This window comes from Sitophilus oryzae, unplaced genomic scaffold (assembly GCF_002938485.1).
Source record: "Sitophilus oryzae breed Bouriz unplaced genomic scaffold, Soryzae_2.0 scaffold_552_pilon_pilon, whole genome shotgun sequence".
Taxonomy (NCBI): Eukaryota; Metazoa; Arthropoda; class Insecta; order Coleoptera; family Curculionidae; genus Sitophilus; species Sitophilus oryzae.
Window position 1 is genome coordinate 844,237 of NW_022147143.1, and position 6,203 is coordinate 850,439.

Consider the following 6,203-nt stretch of genomic DNA (forward strand, 5'->3'; position numbering starts at 1 on the left):
ATATATCTACAGCGACACTTTTCTGTTGTTTATTATTAATAAGATTTAGAAAAGAATTATATAATAAGTTAATAGAAATGGTCGAGTTTAATATTTATATAAAATGAATAATTATTTTATGAGATATAGATTGCTTTAAAAATCCTCTTAAAAATTTAAATTCTATCTAGTTCTTAGCAAAATTCGATACTAATTTATTAAAGGTTGTGCCACAGCGAAACCCTTTGGAAAAGATGTATAGGTGACTAGGGTACACTACCCTATACTCAAAACCATTTTGCCGGTCTTTAGGAAGGGCCAGATTCAAAAACCGATATTTTTACATAAATTAGACAGCAAAAAATCGCCGTCAATTTGTTAAGGGTTGTGCCACAACGGGGCCATCTGGAAACGATGTACAGATGACAAGGGAATACCACCCCGTATTCAAAAATGTTTAGCGGTCCGTAGGAAAGGAATGAAGTACAAAACCGCTGGTCTCCATCAAAATTAAGAGAAAAAATTGTAGCTCATTTATAAAGGGTTGTGCCGCAACGGGTCCATCTGGAAACGATGTACAGATGACAAGGGTATACCAACCCGTATTCAAAACCATTTGCCGGTCCGGAGGAAAAGGGCCAAGTTAAAAAATCCGCTGTTTTTCTTGAAGATTAACAGAAAAAATTGGCTCATTTTATTAAAAAGGGTTGTGCCGCAGCGAGACCATCTGGAAACGATGTACAGATGACAAGATTTTTTACCACCCGTATTCAAAATCGTTTGCCGGTCCGTAGGGGAAGGGCCAAGTTCAAAACCGCTGTTTCTCTTGAAAATTAACCGAAAAAGAATTGTAGCTCATTTATTAAGGGTTGTGCCGCAATGAGACCACCTGGAAACGATGTACAGATGACAAGGGTACACCACCCCATATTCAAACCCATTTGCCGGTCCGTAGGGAAAGGCCAGAATCAAAAAACTGTCATTTTACCTAAGTAGAACAGAGAAAAAAAAAATCGCCGCCAATTTGTTAAGAGTTGTGCCACAACGAGACCACCTGGAAACGATATACAGTTGACAAGGGTACACCACCCGTATTCAAAATCATTTGCCGGTCCGTAGGAAAGGGCCAAGTTCAAAAAACCGCTGTTTTCTTGAAAGAATTAACAGAAAAAAAATTGTAGCTCATTTATTAGGGGTTGTGCCGCAACGAGTCCACCTAGAAACGATGTACAGATAACAAGGGTACACCACCCCGTTTTCAAAACCATTTGCCGGTCCGTAGGAAAAGGGGCCAAGTTCAAAAACCGCTGTTTCTCTTGAAAATTAACAGAAAAAAATTGTAGCTCATTTATTAGGGGTTGTGCCGCAACGAGTCCATCTGGAAACGATGTACAGATGACAAGGGTACACTACCCCGTATTCAAAATCACTTAGGTCCGTGGAAAAGGGCCAGCTCCAAAAACCGCTGTTTTCTTGAAAATTAACAGAAGAAAAATTGTAGCTCATTTATTAATGGTTGTGCCGCAACGAGACCACCTGAAACGATGTACAGATGACAAGGACACCCCATATTCAAAACCATTTGCCGGTCCGTAGAGAAAGGGCCAAGTTCAAAAAAACCGCTGTTTCTTGAAAATTAACAGAGAAAAAAAATTGCAATGTTTATTAAAGTTTGCCTGCGTTAGAGCACTTTGATGGCATTTTATATTCATGCCCCGTTCCGTAGGAAAAGGGCCAGAGTCAAAAGCATCAACAACTGGTGCCAAGAAAAGATTGCGCTGTTTACCATCGTTCCAGTGAATTTCGTTTCTAACAATAAATGAACTACTGGTGCCATACTGATACGGGNNNNCTCAGTGGCTGGATTCAGTTGCTCTTTTCGGCCACTTCCTGTTTCACCGGAAATAGTTCAAACTTTTGATTTTTAAATGGCACTCTCATTATTTTTAACTTTATTCGATAAATGACATTCACAGATATGACGATTAAAATTATATACCAACTCTTGACATTTTCGGTTCAAAATAGTGTATTCTAAATTTTCAAATTTTTTTTTTTTTTTTTTTTTTGTCATTATTTTTTTAATCAAGGAGCCAAAATAGATTTGATCGTTTGATCGTCTAATGTTTTAGGTCTGCCATGATACAACAGGGTTAAAAATAGCCTTTAAATCGTATTTTTGATATATCTCATTTTTCAAATGGAACGAGGTGGCTCATTAGCATGGAAAAGCATTTTTTGAGCGATGATTCAAGTGTCGTTATGAATTGCGTATTTCTTTCAAAATGAAATATATTCGAAAATGTTATAAGTTGACATATGTCTTGTCAATATATCAGCATGATATTCTATTAAGAATGTCATTTCTATAAAATAAAGTAACAAAACACCGAGGGTGCCGTTTAAAGTTGCAGTTGTTTCCGGTGAAACAGGAAGTGACCGAAGCTGTTGAACTAATCAATTAATCCTAATTTATATCATAAACTAACATAGCAAGTCTCGATTTTTTATCTGAAAAAATTAAAAAGTTATAGGGGTGAGCCACTTTTGAGACGCACCCGGTATATAGATTGGGCGTATTGTAAAGAAGAACTGTCATCAACTTTTACTAGAAATTGTTAATAACTAACGAGGGTAACATTTATTAAAAGTTGTTAGAAAAAGGAATTATATTTTAAAAATTGAATCACCTCCTTATTTACGCTGATTCCCTCATTTGAAAATTACAAAAAAAAAGAAAACAAAACAGAAACAGCAAAATTAAAATATTTTCTTTTATACTTAACCTCAAAAAATAGCAATAAGCTTTCAGACGCTACGGAGTATTGAACTGTTATTTTGTATTTACTGTGTGCCTTTTTCCTAGATATAACATAAAATGCATTTTCAGGCGCTAAACTGCACAACATTCCAATACCACAGTGTGCTGATAGACCTTTTGGAAGCGATGCATATTTTGAATGTATGGCCAGACACTTTACCTTCACGATATACCATCAAAGTGGGACTTGCAAAATGGGCCCGAAAACTGACAAACGTGCCGTTGTAAATCCACGACTAAAAGTATATGGAATACAGGGACTTAGAGTACGTAAACAATTAAGTAACTAAACGTAAACAATAATTTTCTATGCCTAAACATGCGTGTCATGAAATCATACAGTCTCAGGGCTTTGACAAAAGCGAGTATTTGAAACGGTTTTACAGAGGTTAGTTCTCCATCTCCGATATCAGTTGTACCAAAGTTAACGACACGAATGGTTATCGTTTCGGCACACTCAGTGATGAGGTGTTCCGGTGTCTGGTGTAAACCGTCTTAGACCGTTGGAAGATTCCCATTCCAGGTTACGGATAGAGTCTTCCAGGTTCTTGAGTTCTGCTTTAAGTTTGTTTCCACTTCAGAAAAAAAAAGGTTTTGGTCGATTTGTAGAGTGTGGCTAGATCATAGACCTAGAGTAGGAGGATTTTATTTTCTTTGCCTTATTTGTTCTCTAGGCATTCTTTGACCAACTTCGAATTGATGGTTACTGACTTGATCGCTCTTAAGGCTACTTCATTCTCGGATAAGATAGCTATTTCATGTTTCCAACAGTTCCTAAGATAAGCTGTACGCATCTTCCGATAGCGAGATTTCTGTTTGAAGGATGCTGGATGCTGGAGTAGGTGCCCATTGGTTCGGAGTATTTAGTTTTCGGCCCAAATACTACTATCCCTGTACCTGCTAGTTTTGGAAGCATTGATATACCACGTTATAGTATACCGATGGTTATGGTATGGTCTTTTAACTTCAGAGCAAACGTTTCTTTTTGGTGCTCAATACTACAGTGAGGTGTGTGTTATACTATACCACAGTACTGTTTCCGTCAATGACCATTCTAAATTTGTCGCATTGGCATATCTCCCAATGACAATGTGCGACGGTCTTGGGTCTAGAAAGACTTCCATTGCTGCTATGGGGCAGATTTTCATTGCTCCTGTGATGCAGATGAAAAGTGACGCGTTTAGGTCGACAATATACTCTAAAATATACGCAAAATCGATTTTTCAAAATTAAAAAAAATCAAACAGGGGAATAAGCCTACTATTAAAACTAATCAGACGTTTAATGTAGAAAGAAAAATATAACATAAAAACTAATCATTAAATCATAAATTAGATAAAAAATAAAAACTAATTATATATAATAATAAATTAAAGTTGTTTCAATTTTATTAAATGTGTATAATTTATTTCATAAAATAGGTAATGGACGCATCTGTGATACCAGAAATACCAGCCGCACACACTAATGCTCCCACATTCCTAATAGCAGAAAAGGGATCCGACATGATCAAACAAGATTGGGGCTTCAAAACTCAGTAGGACAACTTCAAAAATACGCTGTGATATATTTATTAAAATTAATTATAATTTCAATGCAAGATATGTTCAATAAATTAACACCCTCTATAGTATTGTGTTGTTTAAAATTGGACAAGGAATGTTAATATTAAACTGTCAAAGTCATATGAAATAATTCCATATTCTCAATTAGTAGATATAGTAACAAACCAGTAGTCCATATACAGTAACCTTTAAAAAGTTTGATACAAACCACAGTCTATTCATACCCATATTGTTGCAAACTTTTTAGCGGTCGCTATATATTTGTAAATATGTAGTACGTATCTAGTATATAATAGTACCCAAGTACCCAAATAAAATTGACAATTTTTTAACGTTTCTTTGTTTTATTCTTTTCTACATTGTGAAGCAAACAATCGTGAGCAAAATAGTATAAAGGTTGATTCTCACTATACCTTCCGTTTCCATTCCATATCCGTTCCATATTTTTTATTGTATTGACGCTATAAGTAAGCTTCCGCTACGTATCAGTTCCATACTTTTTACTGTACAATTTATTACACAATTTATTAAAAAAGTTTTATTTTAAAAATTTGTATCTTTTGAAAAAGGTAATAGATTTAATTAAGAGCTAAAAGAATCAGTAAATATCAGCAAAATGTTAACAGAACTGGTACAAATGTACGAACTTAACAACGCTGTTTCCGATACGCTTCAGTCCGTCCGCCAAGAAAATGTATGAAAGGAAAGGATATGGAACGGAAGGGAAACGGAACGGATAGTATGCATTGTCCTATTCATTTAGGTGATATAATATTTTATGTAAACGGAAGGGAAACGGAAGTGAGCTGATACGGAAGGTATAGTGAGAATCAACCTTTAACAAGCTTGCTTCACCTACGTAACCGTATAGATGGAGCTAAAAGCAAAGTAGGGTTCTATATAAAATAAAAATAGTATACTTAGAGAAAATTAAAAAGGCCTTTACTCCTACATATGTGCCAAATTCTGCAATAAGTTCATCAGATCGACGGAAAAAGCCATCCGACGACCGGTTTCGGAGATATATCCCCATCATCAGGCTGACTTTGCTGGATCCTTCGATCTGATAAACAAAATGCAATAATCGCATTTGAGTACCAAAGGTACTACCACAATGGCAAAGTCTACACAATCTCGCCATCTAGCGGCAGGCGTACACACCGTACGAATCTTACCACCAAATAAAACTAGCGGCCTACTGGAACCAACAAACTTGCCTTACTTACGTAACCATAGATGGAGCTAAAAGTAAATTAGGGTTCTATACAAAATAAAAATAGTATAGAGAAAAGTAAAAAGGACTTAATTCTTACATGCGTGCTAGTTTCTGCATTCATTAAGTTCATCAGACCAAAGGATTTTTCCTTATGATGGCATACAACGCATGACATGCACTCTGCGCTCTTTTTTTTTCCTAGGCATCGATCACCAGGATCATTAGCCATATACAACTCGTTGTTGTTAATGATGCAATTACAGGGATCTATCTCAATATCCTTAAGGGGTTCACCCTTACAAGGACAATTAAAATTTAAAAATCTACATTGACATAAACATTTCAAGTTGAGTGACAAAAAGATCAAAATAACTAAACACAAAAAATAGAGAAAACAAAAAAAACAACACAAGAAAAATAGGTAATTATTTACATCACAGTATCACAGTTGGATTAGAGTATCACAGGCGAGCATCACAGTTGGTGGTATATATTAATATCTTTCATAATTTCAAAATAATTTTAATTTTTTCCACCTCAGTTAAATTTTCACGAATTTCACCACGTATATCGAATCTGTTTCTTTCTACCGTATATTGAGGACATGCATATATAATGTGAG

At 35.5% G+C, this 6,203-nt stretch overlaps 1 long non-coding RNA gene across 1 annotated transcript; it reads left to right on the forward strand.

The window, feature by feature from the left end:
* Positions 1-2,839: 2,839 nt before the first annotated feature.
* LOC115887178 lies at positions 2,840-4,701 on the forward strand. Its single transcript, XR_004051027.1, has 2 exons — positions 2,840-3,066; positions 4,222-4,701. It is a non-coding gene; the product is annotated as an uncharacterized LOC115887178 (long non-coding RNA).
* The last annotated feature ends 1,502 nt before the right edge of the window (positions 4,702-6,203 follow it).